General features: G+C 32.5%; 1 protein-coding gene and 1 long non-coding RNA gene across 2 annotated transcripts in view; both read right to left on the bottom strand.

The window, feature by feature from the left end:
* The window catches only part of LOC105332989 (uncharacterized), a 62,591-nt gene extending 43,773 nt beyond the window's left edge, over positions 1-18,818 (bottom strand). The window contains exon 1 of the mRNA XM_066068886.1: positions 18,662-18,818. The gene's annotated coding sequence lies outside the window, so the exon portion shown is untranslated. The remainder of the gene's footprint in view (positions 1-18,661) is intronic.
* LOC109617867 (uncharacterized) lies at positions 4,044-4,915 on the bottom strand. Its single transcript, XR_010708696.1, has 2 exons — positions 4,705-4,915; positions 4,044-4,269 (listed from the first exon to the last, which is right to left on the bottom strand). It is a non-coding gene; the product is annotated as an uncharacterized lncRNA (long non-coding RNA).
* Positions 18,819-19,305: the final 487 nt, after the last annotated feature.

Genomic DNA, 19,305 nt, shown 5'->3' with positions numbered 1-19,305 from the left:
ATTATTCTTTTTATTTTTTTTCCAACTCGAATATTTCAAAAACGCTTGCATCGATTGCTTTGAAATTTTCAGGTTTTATGTGTTTTTGAAAGATCTCTATCATATGTAAAAATTATTTGATGACGTCATCAAATTCGTCAGATATTGACGTTTTTCACGTTTTAAAAAGTGATTTTGTCCGGAGCTTTCCTCCTTTTTGATTTAAGATAAAGCTATGAGATTTACAGAGCACGTAGAACTACCTTTTTACTTATGACATAAGGCTGGAAGCTTAATTCGGACACTTCCGGTCGAAACCGGAAGCAAAACCAATTTTTTTCAATTTTCATGTTTTTTGATTTTAAAAATTAAACGTATGTATCTTACAGTAATTTTCATGCTGAGTACAAAACTGAAATCCGTTTAAAAATCGGACGATGCGTTACAGAGATATCGGGGTTTAAAAATTGATTTTTCCGGAAATTTGGTTTCCGCGTCCTTGGTTTAAAAAATAGCGTAATGTTTATGGTAAAATTAACTCGTACCAAAAATAATTGTTAAGTCGTATTTGAACACATTCGGATTTTTTTTTGTTAAGTCGTTCTTGAAATCAAAAAGGTTTTTGTTAATTCGTACTTTAAATCATTCGGATTTTGTTAAGTCGTACCAGGAATAATTCGATTTTTTCATCTTTTTATTTTAGTTACTCTTGTAATTGGTTAAAGAGCTCTGCTTCTTACAGGAACTTCGAGCTTTACTTCCGACATTAACGGAAGACCCACTCGTTGCTTTGCAACGAGCTTTGCTCTAGTTCTTTTTATTTTTTTTTCTGACTCCTTTTCGGCTTTATAACTCAAAAAGTTAACAACCGATTTTAATGAAATTTTCAGAGATTATGTGCAATTATAATACCTCAAAGTTTAGGAAGTTTCTTTGAAAACATCACTTCCGTTTTAACGTTACGTCATTTTTAAAATTTTCAAAAAGTCATTTTGTCCGCGGCGTTTCTCAAAAACGCTTTAAGATAGAGGCTTGAAATTTTCAATGCTTATGATTTGGTCGATTTTCCTCTGTAATAAGGCTCGAAATGAAAATCTGTCACTTTCGGTCGAAAACGGAAGTGAAACAAATTTTTCGAAAAAATGAATTTTCTGATCAAATCAAAAATGAATATGCGTTTTGTAGAACTTATGAAGCTGAATCTAACACTGAAAGCCGTTTTAAAATCGGACGATGCATTACAGAGATATCGGGGTTTAAAAATTGGTTTTTCCGGAAATTTTGATTCCGCGTCCTTGGTTTAAAAAATAGCGTTATGTTTATAGTAAAGTTAACTCGTACCAAAAATAATTGTTAAGTCGTACTTAAACACATTCGTATTTTTTTTGTTAAGTCGTTCTAAAAATCAAAAAAAGGTTTTGATAATTCGTACTTAAAATCATTCGGAATTGTTAAGTCGTACCAGGAGTAATTCGATTTTTTCATCTTTTTATTTTAGTTACTCTTGTTATTGGTTTAAGAGCTCTGCTTTTTACAGGATCTTCTAGCTTTAATTCTGACATTAAAGGAAGACCCACTTGTTGCTTTGCAACGAGCTTTGCTCTAGTTATTATTATTCTTTTTATTTTTTTTTCTGACTCCTTTTCGGCTTTATAACTCAAAAAGTTTACAACCGATTTTAATGAACATTTCAGAGATTATGTGCAATTATAATACCTCAAAGTTTATGAAGTTTTTTTTGAAAATGTCACTTCCGTTTTAACGTTACGTCATTTTTAAAATTTTCAAAAAGTCATTTTGTCCGCGGCGTTTCTCAGAAACGCTTTAAGATAGAGGCTTGAAATTTTCAATGCTTATGACTTGGTCGATTTACCTCTGTAATAAGGCTCGAAATGAAAATCGGTTACTTCCGGTCGAAACCGGAAGTGAAACAAATTTTTTGAAAAAATAAATTTTCTGATCAAATCAAAAATGAATATGTGTTTTGTAGACCTTATTAAGCTGAATCTAACACTGAAAGCCGTTTTAAAATCGGACGATGCATTACAGAGATATCGGGGTTTTAAAATTGATTTTTCCGGAAATTTTGATTCCGCGTCCTTGGTTTAAAAAATAGCGTAATGTTAAAAGTAAAATTAACTCGTACTAAAAATAATTGTTAAGTCGTACTTGAACACATTCGGATTTTTTTTTTGTTAGGTCGTTCTTGAAATCGGAAAGGTTTTTGTTAATTCGTACTTAAAATTATTCGTATTTTGTTAAGTCGTACCAGGAATATTCGATTTTTTTCATCTTTTTATTTCAGTTACTCTTGTTATTGGTTTAAGAGCTCTGCTTCTTACAGGAACTTCCAGCTTTACTTCCAACATTAACGGAAGACCCACTTGTTGCTTTGCAACGAGCTTTGCTCTAGTTATTATTCTTTTTCTTTATTTTTCTGACTTTTTTAAAGCTTAATATCTCAAAAAGCTTTCAACGGATTAACATGAAATTTTCAGGGGTTATGGAGTATCGCTGTCCCTTAAAGGTGATAAATTTTTAGCCACAACGTCACTTCCGTTTTTACGTTACGTCAATTTTTAAATTTTAAAAAAGTGATTTTGTCCAGGGCGTTTTTCAAAAATGCTTCAAGATAGAGACTTGGAATTTTCTGTGTTGAAGCATTGATCGTTTTTATTTGGACATAAGGCTGGAATTTAGTTTCCGTCACTTCCGGTCCAAACCGGAAGTGTTTTAAAATTTTTGAATTTTCGAATTTTTCGTTTTAATTTCAAATGTTCACGAGATTTGTAGAGTTGGTTACGCTAAATACGAAACTGAAATCCGTTTGAAAATCGGTTGATGCATTACTGAGATATCGGGGTTTAAAAATTGATTTTTCCGGAAATTTTAATTCCGCGTCCTTGGTTTAAAAAATAGCGTAATGTTCAATGTAAAATTAACTCGTACCAAAAATAATTGTTAAGTCGTACTTGAACACACATTCGAATTTTTTTTGTTAAGTCGTTCTTAAAATTGCAAAGGTTTTTGTTAAGTCGTACTTAAAATCATTCGTATTTTGTTAAGTCGTACCAGGAATATTCGATTTTTTCATCTTTTTATTTTAGTTACTCTTGTTATTAGTTTAAGAGCTGTGCTTCTTACAGGAACTTCCAGCTTTACTTCCGACATTAACGGAAGACCCACTCGTTGCTTTGCAACGAGCTTTGCTCTAGTTCTTATTATTATTATTCTTTTTATTTTTTTTCCAACTCAAATATTTCAAAAACGCTTGCATCGATTGTTTTGAAATTTACAGGTGTAATGTGTATCTAAAAGATCTCTATGATATGAAAAAATTATTTGATGACGTCATCAATTTCGTCAGATATTGACGTTTTTCACGTTTTAAAAAATGATTTTGTCCGGAGCTTTTCTCATTTTTGATTTAAGATAAAGCTATGAGATTTACAGAGAAGGTAGAACTATCGTTTTACTTATGACATAAGGCTGAAGACTCAATTCTGACACTTCCGGTCGAAACCGGAAGCAAAACCAATTTTTTTGAATTTTCATGTTTTTCAATTTTAAAAATTTTACGTACGTATCTTACAGCAATTTTCCTGCTGAGTTCAAAACTGAAATCTGTTTTTAAATCGGACGATGCATTACAGAGATATCGGGGTTTAAAAATTGATTTTTCCGGAAATTTTGATTCCGCGTCCTTGGTTTAAAAAATAGCGTTTTGTTTAAAGTGAAATTAACTCGTACCAAAAATAATTGCTCAGTCGTACTTAAACACATTCGGATTTTTTTTGTTAAGTCGTTCTTGAAATCAGAAAGGTTTTTGTTAAGTGGTACTTAAAATGATTCGGATATTGTTAAGTCGTACCAGGAATAATTCGATTGTTTTCATCTTTTTATTTTAGTTACTCTTGTTATTGGTTTAGAAGCTCTGCTTCTTACAGGAACTTCCAGCTTTACATCCGACATTAACGGAAGACCCACTCGTTGCTTTGCAACGAGCTTTGCTCTAGTTACAATTTATATTTACTGTAAGACAAAGACTAAGACAATATTTTACATTGTTTTTACATATTTAATATAGTTTGAATTGATACACATTGAAAGTAATTGTCCTAGTATGGGAACTGGTAAGGTCCTCCACTGTAGTCTGTTGCCACTTGGTCTTGACAAGAATGAACTGGTAAGGTCCTCCTGTAGACAATGTTCTCTACTGGCCACTTAGTCTACATAAGACTTCACAAAGATTAGGCCACCATGGTTTACACAATAGATGGAACAAGGAACCTGCGCCAACATAGTACACAAACACATTAAGTACATGACAAAAGCAACTGTGGCTTTTACACCAATACGCACCGTACTTTACTTACAGGCTATAGGGTCATGAATGACACACTTAGCATAGACGCTTATTACACACAAAATACTGATATACAGTCTTTAAGAAGACTTACTAAAAAGCATGTTAGCTTTTACACTCACAAAATACTAACTCAATTACTTAAATGCAGTGTTGCATAATACTACTTATGACTACAAAAGGAATATGACCATAATAGTCCGCCAAACTTATAATAGATTCAAACACGTGTATCTAAACATAGACATTTAAATTCAAACGTAACAAATAAGCATAAAAACGATTGAAATACCATGACTTGGTGTTTTAGAACAGTAATGAACGAAATGACGATAAAATTGACAATTAATAAACCTCACCTCAGAAAAAGCCAGTACCAGGTTCACTTCAGAGTTAGCACACAGCTATTTATATTAACAAAATTGCATAGTGACTGGATGGTATGCACGAGAGAAGTATAAGTGCGTCCTTCCCTCTGGACTGCCGCGTCCAAACTGATACTGCACGGACTGGCGGGTTTAAGGCCCGGTGAACTGAGGTTCAATATGGGTATTTACAAATACGTAAGACTAAAATAGTAAGGGGCTCACCACGGGATAGGTGGTTAAGTTAAAATACGAAACTAAATATATACAATGATGAATTTTAATGTGACAATGTGCAAATTAATTAGTCTCTGGGTTTTACTCTAACACATCTGTGCTCTGTAGACATAATTACGTGTATTTGAACCAGGGTAAGGAAATACAATTTGTTGAAAATATGTTTAAACAGAATTTGTATTCAGTGGACGTATACATATACAAATATACTAGGACTTAAGAATCTTTAGAAACACTGACATGCGCCTTGGCACAAGATACTCCTTTTGTATATTCTGTCACCTTAGTTCCAGAGGTGTTCTCAAGTTAAAGAAACAATAGACTATTATTAGATATGCACAAATAAATAAAACGATGTCTATAAAAAAAACAGCAATACCCAACCCGATTTGATAAAAGTAATTGGGAGTATTTCATCTTAAACTGGTGTTTAGGAAAAGTAAAAGTAGAACCAGAAATAATTTAAAAAATAAACACATATTATAAACTGATTATTATATTAGATCATGTATTATTCATTCATTTTTCTTTACGTCCAATAATTGGATGAACTTAAAAGATGAAATAAAGTGTCTTAGTAAGTTTATGTGAAAGTATGTTTATTTACGAGAACTTATTATATATAGAGATTTCAAGCATAGGTTTATTATAAGAAATAAACATACTTGAATTTGTCATTTCTAGCGAGACAGGGGCGGTGCTTGTCGCTACAACAAATTATATACATATATGAAAACAAAAAGACCCAAAAATCTTATAACAACGATCTGTGTTCATTAGATCAGCGTTGATAGCGGCGATAGTTGTCCAACGGAGAGACCAGGTTTTTACACAAGCACGCATGTAACTTTGGTGTAGATACCTATTTCTGCCTTTGGAAAGTAAATCATCACTTTGATCATCCGTACACTGTTACAGAAAAAGTTTGTTTTCTGGTTTTTGTTTTGTGTTTTGGTTTTTTTTTTTGGGGGGGGAGGGGGGTGGGGTGGGTAAATTTTCATTTAAACAAAATAAGATCATATCGTTTATGAGGGGATACATAGGAAATAATACTGTTACATCAATTGCTAGTTTATACATACTTAACCGTACAACCTATTCAGGAATCAATATTAATAATTTGTTTAAATAATATAATTATAACGCATGTAATTGCACACAACTTCACGTCGTTAGCTAGTCGATGATAAGTAATAATATTACATTAATTGCCAAATTTTAGCAATTTTTATATAATTTGCATATCAAATTTACAAAAATCATTCTTCAATCATATAAAAGCATTCAACGTCAACAGTTTTTTAAATAATTGTTTCTCAAGGACAACCATTCAAAAAACTTTATTTTTTAATTTAATATTGTTTCACGATAAACGAACTTTTTGTTTTAAGAAATTTACATAATTCATCATCTTCATATGCATTTTTTTGGTATGTGTATACGTTAGATGTGATGTCAAGTGTACTTTTAATAATTTCAAGTTATATTTAAAGTACTGCATACATATTAAACTAGCTAATTGGTTAATTTTGAAAAACCAAATATACTAAAAAAAGAATATTTTTAATGATGTTATATATAAGGTAACATATTTGAACAAGTTTACAAGCTCCAAGCCAGATTACTATTTGATGTGAGCTTTTTGTTTTCCTTAAAAATGAATTATACCGCTTTGGAGGCATGGAATCGGTCAGTAATCCAAAGTCTTACTCCTTCAATTGTTATGATCGTCCTCTATTGTATCTTAGGAGTAATGGGAAACATGACTGTGTTTGTTGTTTACAAGAAACGATTGATATCTGGGAACGGGCGCTTCTTCATTCCGGTCCTTGCTTGTGTGGATTTCTCGGCCAGTTTTGTATGTTCCATTTGTGTCTTAATTCGTCTTTATTTCAATGTAACCTTTTTCTCAGATATTCTGTGTAGATGTCTATTTTTCATTATTTGTTGGAATTTTAGCATATCAATTTTCATAGTTTTAGCAATTGCATATGATAGATACCGCATGGTATGTCAGATTAACAGGAGGCAGTTAACAGAGAAACAAAAATGGAATATCGTAAGGATGATTCTCATAATTGGAGTAGTTATCAACTGTCCTGTATTGGCAACAACTGGAAACGTTTTTGTGAATACGCATTCTGAAAATAACTATTCAATTCAGGGATCTGTGTGTGTGTTTTCAACACATTTATATCCAACGTTTGAAACGGCTCACTCCATTTTTGTAATTTTTCTTGCATTAACTATTTTCTTTTGTGTTATGGTTTTTAACATTAAAATAGCATACATTGTTTGTATTAAGCTCCGAAGTTCAAAAACGTTTTCGAATCTATATAACAAGCCTGAGAACAAAGAAAGCTTTTCAACTGAAGAAAATCTGCACAGCGCCACTGGGTCAATATGTCAATTAAAACAAATTGCGGACATTACAAAATGCAATGCCGATGAAAATAAAGATGGTGGGAACATGTCATTTAACAATAAAATCCAGTTATCCAATGAACAGCTTGAGGATGATAGCAACATCAAAAACGAACACGAGAGCCTTAAAATATGTCCTGAAAAGAAGTCAAAAGATGAACTTCAAATTATGCAGGTACCGATCGACAAATCTCGATCAATTACAGACAACTCTCTTAAATCTAAGTATCGACTAAAGGCCGTCACAAGACATCACTCTGCTTCAATTCATGTGATGTTTTTTGTGATGTTTATCGTGATGCTTCTTGCGTATATTCCTTCGCTAATAATACTCGTAGTTGTGTTCAACAACCGTCGGGAAAACTCTTGGTGGGTCTTTGTAGAGGAAAATGATCTTAATGTTAACATTTACATTCTCCTTAAGACTTCGTATTTAATGAGCAATGCAGCAAATCCGTACATCTACAGTCTCTTTGACAAAAAGTTCCGAAAAGTTTTAATAGGATTTGGGAAATGTAAATGTAAAATGTGATAATGAGAGATAGAAGAATAGAGAAAATATATGTATCTTTGTTTTATTTTTTTTGTGTCTCTTACAGCCATTTTATATGAAATACTACTACACAGTTTAAAATCTTATTATTTAATTAAAACTTCAATAAAATCAAATTCTGTGCCCTATATGTATTTTAATGCGTTTTTCTTCTAGTAATCAATATATAGATATTTTAATCATTATATCATAGTTAATCATCTGTTTATATCATTTAAGATGTTATAAATTAAAAGATTCAAAAATATTAAAATGAATTAAAATACATTTAAAATGTTCGAAGTTTTGAAAATGTTCACACCAATTTCAATTATTTCCTGCTTTTTAAAGTGTTTAAAATGTATAACAGATGACAAAGTGATGATGCAAAATGCTTGCAATTCCAAAATCCATATTAGATTGGTGCTACAAAAATTAAATAGTATATATCCTGTTTGGCACACGTTGGCAAATTAAAAGCTCAAAATAATATGTTGTCGTGATTAATTGAGCAAGTTGATTTTCAAAAATGATTCTTATTATTGGAAGGACGCTATTGGCATAATCCTGTTAAGGTGGAATGACACAACTTCATATTGTGACGTACATCCTATCGACTTACCACTAAAATCAATCGAAATTTTACATGTCTATTTTCTTCGTTTCAAAAACAGTTACTTAACAGCATAGTGCAATGAGTTATCTACTATTCTGTTAGTCATACTTTCGAATCCCTTTGGGCCTTTTATTATTTTTTTTACCTTTGAGACACAATTCAAAACATTGCGTAAAGTATTTAAAAAATAAAAAATTTAAACAGGTGAAAGTATTTTGATAATTATGTTTCTTTTTTTTTTTGGTTTACATTATTAATTATCTGCAGGTGTCCCATACCACCTTAAATGAATGTAAGCGTCTTGTAATAATGTGTTTTTACACCGACTATAAAATACATGTACCTTGGTATTTGAATATGAGAAAACAGGATGAAAAGGTATGCTTTACGTATACATGACTTACTAGCACATGAAAGACACATTAGCTACATGAAGTTAACAAAGGCACACATTTGCATTTTTGACTTTTATATCTTTGTTGTTTTTTTTTGTCTTACAATGCTTTACACTCCTTTTTGGTTTATATTTAGAAATATTACCGTGGAATCATAAAAATTCGTGATTCCTCAATTTTCATGGTATTCGTTGGTATCCTTCCCATGCATTTATACAGTACCCGCAACGTTATTTTTTACAAGATAAACGATAGGATAGGATTCACGCACGATAGGATAGGATTAACGCACGATAGAACAGTATACACGCACGATATAATAGGATTGATACACGATAGGAAAGGATAAACGATGTTCATGATACACGGATATCCGCGTTAAACGATCTTCACCGCTAACCTGATAATGGCAGAATTTGAGAAAGAACTCGTACAAATCAAGATATACATGACATTTCTTGTTATCAACAAATGCCCAGTTGTTGTACTGGCTGCGTCATTATGTATGTATTAAAATGACCAGTTAAATTTTCTTAACAAATATTTTGAGCTGAAATGATCAATCATTTTTATTGTTAACGTTGTTTTCAATACCGAAGAACCCAGCCGATTGCCGCAAACATTTTATCCCGAGAGCAAATATAACACGGAAAAAAGTGGACTCAATGAAAAAACAACTCCTGCTCTTGATAAAATTAATATAAAAATCTATCATAAATATTTTTATTTCTGTATAAAAAATGATGCTTTAAAAATAAATTATATAACACAGGTACACATTCCGCGTACGATTTGTTGACATTGTTTTCATTACCGCACACCCAAGCAGATCGCCGGGAACATTTTAGCCCGAGATCAAATATCACACGGAAAATATACACATGTAGCGGGTTCAATTAAGATAATACTTTTGTTTTAAGTAAATATTAATTATATAATAATTACTTTTGTTCCTATAAACAATCATGCATGCAAAACGAATTATTTTACATACAAGTTAATGTTTACACAGGTATACAGTCTGCGTACGATTTAATATAATTGATATACAGGTAAATATGTTACCTTGTTCCTAAGAACTTTGATAGTTTACAATCATTTTTCACTTCCACTGCTTACAGATATGAATTACACGAACTACTGGTAAATTTGATCTAAAGAATTGAGAATTTAGTATCAGGAAAGAATGCTGGATAGGAATTTACATTTTTTGTTTGATAAATGTCCCTATACAGCGTACTGATTGACTCATAACTTTGAAATAACTGAACTTGCTTATAAAAAGGCATAAAACGATGAACACGATAGGATAAACGGAAAAACTGTTAAAATTAAACGATAATCCTGATAGGATTAACGCACGATAGGATAGGATTAACGCACGATAGAACAGTATACACGCACGATACAATAGGATTGATACACGATACGATAGGATAGAATTGTAAAGAATAACTTGCGGGTACTGTATATTCTAAGCGAAAATAAAATATCTTAACAAAACAAGTTATCTTAAATTTGTAACTGAAACGGAAACCGATGCATCGATTAAATAACACCAAGAATAAGCAAAAAACTCATATTCCACCACGAAACTTATACTACACAAATTCAAATGATTCACTGATTTCACGGAATTTGATAATAATCCAAATAGTTGTAAAAGATTATGAAATTTTAAATCATTTCTTCAAACTAGATGTATAATGTCAAAAGTTTAAATCCTTGCTCCAAGACATGATACGGGAATATTTGAATATCTATGTAGTATTACAAGTATATATTTCATGCCATTGACAATAATTTTCATGAACAATTTTCATTTTTTTTTTTATATCAAAAGTTATAAAAAGTGAAATTCATATTAAAGGGGCATGGTCACGATTTTGGTCATTTTTTTCTGTTTTATTATTTACAATGCTTCAGGAATACATTTCTAACTAGAGTCGAGCTCGTTGCAAGCAACGATTAGGTCTTCCGTCGTAGCTGCGTCATACTTGTGACGTAATACAAAAATTGATACCTGACCATGGTGCAATATTAGATGTGTAAACACTGTGTAAAAGAAACAAAGTACATGTATATAAGCAAATACAGATCTTTAAAAGTTGTCTGAAGTTTGATTCGCCGCATGTTGTTTTTTTGCATGTGCATTTTATTTTGAGAAACTTATCTAATCATCATAATTGACTCAATATACACAGAATATGGACGACGATTATAATCACACAGTGGGTATGCCCGGTATGAACGTAAAAAGACCAAACATTTTACTCGCATTTTTTATCGAAAGCAAGGGCCAATGAATCTTTTAGAATGTATGCGGAGATCCTCGAAATTTTACAGGGGGTTCTGAAGAATAATTTTGTTTTTTGAGGGGGGGGGGGGGGGAAGGGGGCATGCGCGGATAAGAAAAATTTTCCTGGGATGGGGGTTGAGTGTCTGACGGTTATTTGAGTCTGCCTGGGGATGTCCGAGGCATATTTTTGTAATTTTATATTGTACATGTAATGGAAAGAAATTTTGCGGGAGTTAGGGTGGGGTCTGGAACCCTCACCCTACTCTTCTAGATTCGCGCATGGGGAAGACCGATGCCGGTAATTTAACGGTAATTTTAACCCTTTTTATTTAATTAATCATTTTCAAAATTATCGGAATTCCAATATTACCTTTAAACGCAGTTAAAACTTAAAATACGAACCATTTAGTCTCGGTGAGTATTCGGCCAACATGCGTCCGCGTACGAAAGAAATGGCAACATTCAAGAAATTTGGATGGACGATCTGGGTCCTAGGTCGTCCATCCGATTCTTTTTCAGACTAAGAGCTACAGAACTGCACTTAGAGAATGTCAAACTGAATATGTCAATTTATTTTGTCTCAAAGAATCAGGTTTTTTTAATCAATAAAGATTTACCTTAAAAAAAAAGAAATCGGGCACAATTTTCAATGTTAGCATTTTACAATTTAAAGGTCTAATAAAATTTTGAATGAAGTTTCAAGATACTACTCTTCGTTGTTTTATACTAAATATTGCATGGAAAAAAGATTTAAATCGCATATATATTATAGAACTAATTTTTTCTCTTTTTTATTTACATCAAAATAAATCCAAGAAAAAATCTAAATATTTTTTTTCCTTTATATGTGTTAATGAAAACGTTGGTCAGCAAGGGCCGGTTCTATGTCGTGCAAGCACCTACTTAATAGATTGTTACACGGATCTACCACGATGACAAATATCGAAATGGCAATATTGTGGGTGAAGGATGAAAGTGTAGTTTGTTTTTTAGGTTTATTTTTGATAATTATATTTATCTGGATCAATTTCCGTTATGAAGTCAAGCATATATTTTCATATTATTATTGACTTAAAACATGTTGGAAAAAAGAAATATTGTATCAAGCAGTTAGTTATTATGCGCAGATCATGCATTCCTCTATGGTTTTCACAATTGCATGTATCAGTTACTACACGTTTTTGCTTACGGAGAAATAAATTTCCAAAGAGATGATATAGTTGTCATTTAAGTTCCAGATTGTCTTCTGCACATGCAAGCACGTGTGTAATCCTGATTTAAAAATAGGTATAATGGCCGGGGGGGGGGGGGGGTCATCGCAACAAAATTGTGTATTAGCGTACAAGAGTGTACATTGTTATATAATGATTGATGTTGAATTGTTATTAACAAACAAAATCATAAATTTTTAATAACATACACTAAAATGCCAGGGAGTTCTGCTGGACGCGATTTCATTTGTTTTCAATTAATAGGGTGTAAGGATGCCCGCCTACTTAATACATATGCTCACGCGTCAACCGATTAAAAATGACTGTATTTTGGATTTATAAATCGTTCTAAAACATTCGATCTGATATTTCGTTGTTAACAATTCAAAACTTTGAACGATTAAATTTGTTTTTATACCTACCCCGACCCTCACGGAAAAATCCATTCAGATCAATGGAAATTTCATTTACAGGACTCCGCGCCAGAATCAGAATGTCTCATTCATTAATTTTTTCGTAGTTAAAGTGGTCGAGTCCAATATAGGAATAGAATAGGAATAGGAATACCATGTGAACATATGCCGTGAATGCAGTTTACTTTGCGTCTATTTTTTTTATTTTGAGAGTCTTTTTTATCATGTTTATCATGGCTTGAAAATGACGGAAGGCCCTTGAATGTTGTTATCTTTATGCAGGCACGTAGCATCCTTTTTGAAAGTGGGGGGGGGGGGGGGGGGCAGACTCATCCAAAAAATCTTGACAAGCAAAAAAAAAAAAAAAAAAAAAAAAAAAAAGACTTTCCCAAAATCTTCAAAATCCTAATCCGGAAAAATTAGTTGCTGTGAGAAAAAGTGTGGTGGGGGGGGGGGGGGGGGCACCCACAAGCTTGAATTAATAATTGCCTGACGATGCATCTTTAATGTGTCAACATTTATATTCATAATTGATGAAAACGTTATATGGGATGTAATAAGCAACAATGAGCAAGAGTGTTCAATTAAAAGGGCTTTTCACATTGCACGTGTGTAATCCTGATTTAAAAATAGATTGCCATATTTGAAAGGTCAAAAAAAAAAGAGGGAGGTGTCATCGCAACAAGATGATACACATTGTCTAAGTAGTACAATGTAAGTAATAGTTGGTGTTGGATTATCATCATTAACAAAGAATCATCAGTTTGGATTAATTAAAACAAATATAAATTCATATAATTGGAATATTTACTGGAGGGGCTACGTACAAGTAATTCGCCGAAGTGGGGTACGTGTGACCCGATTTTCGATCAATTGGGCGATTTCATTCATCTGGAAAAGGGTTTCACTCGCGTGTACAAATGTAAATGTACATCAAACAATTGCTAGTCAATTAAGTGTGTATGTTAATTGGATAGATTTCTTCTAAAACATTCAATCCAAAGTATAATATATGTAGTTATTAGTTGACACCCTCCCAATGGATCTATGCCGATGGATCTATCTGAGATCTCAGCTGTTGCGTGAATGGTAAAGAAAGACTTCGCGCCATAATACGTCTCATTCATAATTTTGGCTCGCCGATTAGTGGGCGAGTCCAAGTTAGGCAAGAGCACATGATGTGTAGATGGTCTTACCCACTCTATTTTCTTAACTGGTCATATAATAAATAGAGATATCATGGATCTTTCACTTTTGTCGGAGCATGTAATAAATGGAACCAAAACATAAAGTAATTCTAATTGAATTAAATTGAAGTTAAAATGTAAATACCCCCTCCCACCTACAGATTAGGATTTTCAAAATTCCCCATTTTTTAAATTCATTGTCACGATTTTTTTTGGATAAAGCTGCCCACCTACCACCACACCCCCCCCCCCCCCCCCACACACACACACTTTCAAATAACGATGCTACATGTGCGTGTTTGAATATCCTTTCCTATATGGTTAGAAATAACAAAATGTCTTTGATTTTGCATCTAATATATAACAAATTCAATTTTCAATTTGGCTGTTTGAGATTATTCGATACATGTACATTCCTAAAATGATTTAAAATAATGAAATGATTTAATTTCCAGTGATATACAGGTACATGCACTCGATCGAAGAAAAAGATTGAAATTGCTTCTAAACTCTGCACGTTCATTTTAATAATTTATGATCCGCAGCGAAAATTAAATTTCATTTCTTATAAGATAGCCTAATTGATACATGCATGCTTCCATTGAATAAATTCGGGTAGTCAGGCAAGCTTTTTGGAAAGACGCGACCTTCATGTATCTTCCATTTTTTCCTATCTCCACAATGTGAATTAAGATTTCCACTTTGTTATTTCATAATTAAATTTTTAGGTAATATGATTTTTTGGGTTTGGATATAAAGTGTTCAAATTAAAATATATAGTATGACTTAACTTATAAGCATTCAAATGCATTTTGCGTGCTATTTTAAGGAAAGTTCGAAATATTCTAGCTCCAAAACGAGCCTGGTAATGTACTCAAATTTTTTTTGGAATTAACAGGTTTAAATGTTAATAAATAAGGAATGAAATATCAAGGAAAATTATATAAAATTGAGGAACGTCTCGTCTGTCCTTAATTAAAATAATATAAATAGACATCATAAATCCCATATCAAACGACATATAACCACTTGAATCTGCACGTCTTTTAATGAATTTATGAACAGCGGCAAATTCTAAGGTAATGTTAGCTGCAAGTCTGTATAGCCCTTGTATGAAAAATTTCGGATGGTACTAAATTTTTCCAGACGGAGAGCTACATATATGCAGCTAAGGTAACTAAAAATGCTTCCGATGAAATACTTTGTTTAGTAATGCAAGGTTTTAAGAGAGCAATACTTATTTGTTTAAAAAATAACACCCTAATACTTCGCATTTCATTCGCTGTTTGTAGAACAAGCAGAACCAGTATCAGTTCGATCCCTACCGTATGTACATTGTTCGAATTTAATAGCCCTTGCATTGCATTGCTTTGCATGTACAAAATATCTTTTAAAAATTCAACACTGAAAGTGTTTATCTATATGGCTATTAATCTATATGTACATGTACACATAGCGTACACATGTGATTCAAAATACCCCAAACGGAAAAATTCACTTATTGAGTCTACATTTTATAGAATTTGCAAAAAATACATTGCGGGTCTGAGTGTTTGTTAATGTGTCAATCTATCAATATACAGTTTGTTAATTATTTTCGATTGCTAAGGCTACATCGTTTTTGATGAACATTGAACAACATTTTTTCAATGCCATTATTTCCACGGAAGATAGCGAGTACAATTATAAAGCACAATTTATTTTAATTATCTCTTTAATATTGTGTACTAGTATGTAATAAATAATTTATAAATTGCTGCCGAAGGTTGTTTGGTATTTTCGTTTGTAGATGCATTGCAAGTAAAAAACGTTAAACGCGGGGCAAGTCATAATTAATATCCCTAATAACCGTTACTTAAAAATAGCGGCTTTGGATTCAAATATTATCGTATACGAATATTAAGTTCACTTTTTAAAATCATCTCCACGATGATAATATTATATCCATCGGAAATCAGTATTTTGTTTTGCTTTAAAAGAAATGTTCTATCGGGAGCAATCCCGCGTTCGTTTAAATTGCCAGCGTACATTTGTCATGCCATTGTCAGTAATACACATTGTGCTTTATATGACGGCCGTGTATACGTACTGTAGAAAAGTTGAGTTTAATTACCATGCATTCGAACCATTTTATTAACACATCTCCCAGTACTGAAACAATTCAAAATGTCTCTGTTACAGTAACACAGTGGGGCGTTAAACATGTGTACGTCCAGCTCTACAAGCATATGCACTGTCGTCAAGGCGACGGCCTGAATACAGCTAGCGACTCTTCTATCGATCGGTTACCTGAGTCTCGTAATGCATCTAAATATAGAAAGGGGCACAGTTATGAAACAAACAACAAAAATACGGTCAAAGACGTTCATCTTTATGAAATGAATATGTACATATGAATAAAAACATTTGGGAATTTTATGTAGAATTATTTTTGCGCGCTGCATGTATTAGTTAGTGCATTACAAAAAGCCCTTTCATAACCTCCTAAACGTGCGCACCCCCACAAAAATGGACCGAACTGACAACAATTGTTTCTGCAAATACTGGCTATAAATTACGAAAACATTAAATTGAATACCACGGAAGGATTCAAAATTAATTTCTTTACAACTTTGCTTCAATAATGCATTAGAATTTTTTATTCCTTTACAAGTTATTGACAAGAAACTTTTGATGCATCTAACTCCCTAATTATAGGGACCAGCCCCTTTTTCTGTATACCGAATGAAAGGTCTTGGTAAGACCAAGATCTTTTAAATTACATGTTATAACAAATTTTTATCAGGTAGAAAACTAACACGGAAAATACGCGAATTTTTTTGAATTTTTTTCGTACCTTTGTTTCAACATCTATACCACCCCTTTTATTTGCATTTAAATAATAAATAAAACATATCTCGCACAAATTCAATGTATTAGCTTCCAAACCAGCCCATCTTTGAGACTCTGCCAGTCATTGTTATAGCTAAACCCCCCTGGACAAAAGAAGTCGTTAAATTTTACTAAAAGGGGAATAACTCAAAACCGGATGGGGATTTTCCTCAACTAAAATATGCAACGACAACATCACGCGGCATGTTATCAGTCCTGAAAATTTCAAAACAATCGGTAATCAAACGAGCGAGATATTAAGGATCAAAGTTGGCGTCTAGAAGAAAAAAAAAAATAACTAGAGCAAAGCTCGTTGCAAAGCAACGAGTGGGTCTTCCGTTAATATCGGAAGTAAAGCTGGAAGTTCCTGTAAGAAGCAGAGCTCTTAAACCAATAACAAGAGTAACTTAAATAAAAAGATGAAAAAAATCGAATTATTCCTGGTACGACTTAACAAAATACGAATGATTTTTAGTACGACTTAACAAAGACCTTTCAGATTTCAAGAACAACTTAACAAAAAAATCCGAATGTGTTACAGTACGACTTAGCAAATAATTTTTAGGTACAAGTTAATTTAACCAAGAACTTGATACTACTTTCTTAACCAAAAACGCAGAATCAAAATTTCCGGAAAAATCAATTTTTAAAGCCAAATATCTCTGTAATGCATCGTCCGATTTTTAAACGGTTTTCAGTGTTAGATTCAGCTTAAAAAGCTTTACAAAACACATATTCGTTTTCGATTCGATCAAAAAATTCAATTTTTCGAAAAATTAAAATCACTTCCGGTTTCTACCGGAAGTGACAAAATAATTTTTGTTGTAAAAATGCCATAAGTAAATCTGCAGATTTACAATCACAGAAAATTTCAAGTCATTATAAACAACCGTTTACGAGAAAAGTCCTGGACAAAATCACTTTTTGAAAATTTTTAAAATGACGTAACTAGAAAACGGAAGTGACTAAATGACTGAAAGTTTAAAAGCATCAAGGGACAAGTATTTAACATAATCCCTGAAAATTTCTTGCAAATCGGTTGAATAGTTTTTGAGATATAAAGCAAAAAAGAAGTCAGAAGGAAAAACAAGAAGAATAATAATAATAAAAAAAAACAATAGAATAACAAGAGGGTCTTCCGTTGAAAACAGAAGACCCTAATAAGAAATTTGAAAATTTTTCAGAATAATAGTAAGGTCTTCCGTTGGAAACGGAAGACCTTAATGATCAAATGAAATATGAGAGTCAGTAATTGAGTTATAAGCAAGATACAGGGTTCACAGTTCTATGTCATGTAAACAAGGCTCGTGACCCGTTTTTGTTTACATAGGTTCAATTTACCAGTAAAAAATCTTTTTCAAGCTGATTTGTCTATCTTCTTATTCATTCTAAGCATAAATTAACAGTTCCTAACGGTTAACACATTTTTTAAGGTCTAAAACTGGAAATTTCACTTCAACATTCAAAATGTAAACAAAAGCTTTGTTTACATAGCAAAGAATTGTAAGCTCTGTAACTCGATTATAACTCAACGAATGACATTCAAATTTTAGTTGCTTATTTAAAATGCCTTACTGAAGCATTGTGATTTTTAAAATGGAAAAAAAAATTATTTTTGACCAAAATCGTGACCATGCCCCTTTAAATATAGTGGGACATAAGGGAAATGAGAATTAAAAACATGAAAAATTATATATAACATTATTAATGCAACACAGGAATTGATAATCACCATTATAAATAGAAATAAATAGTATCATTATTACCTTTCTGAGTTGTCAAATGACGATTGCAAAAAGAAAGGAACGGGCAGCAATGACTCCAAGAACCGTAATCACTGCTATGGCCATTGAGGACATTATCAATTCTTCTGACGACTGACGATAAGCAAACAGGGCTGTCCGTCCTTCATTACAGGGGAACTGTTGGACAAACATCCGTAGAATGCTGTCTAAACCAGACATGTTCTGATCATACATAATCTTATTCATAACAACAATCGTCACGGAAACCGAAGTCTGAGACAAAGAAACACGAGTGTTTTCGAATATGAGTCCTTTAATCTCATCCGAGGTCATTAGATAAGTTTGGATATAATCTTTGTCTATCATACAACCGCTTTTGTTTCTGTCGATTGTAATAACAGCTCTGTAATCATTGACGTTGAAAGGCCTTTCAAAGTTAGCGAATATGCTATCGAAATTAGACCCGTTATACTGTGTTGTGAAAACACTGAGTTATGAATAAGTCTGTATCTCAATCTCACTGAGCTTTGTATTTCATTTCTCGGTCTTAAATTTTGCATTATTTGAAAACTTGAGCTAACGCGAGCTATGTATTCAGTCTTTAACTTTCCGGATATATCTTCTTGGTGCGAACAATGGCAAATGTTATCATAACATCAACAACA

This window comes from Magallana gigas, chromosome 8 (genome assembly GCF_963853765.1).
Source record: "Magallana gigas chromosome 8, xbMagGiga1.1, whole genome shotgun sequence".
In the NCBI taxonomy this organism is placed as follows: Eukaryota; Metazoa; Mollusca; class Bivalvia; order Ostreida; family Ostreidae; genus Magallana; species Magallana gigas.
The sequence above is the reverse complement of the archived record's forward strand: the minus strand, read 5'-3'. Positions and strand labels throughout refer to the sequence as shown.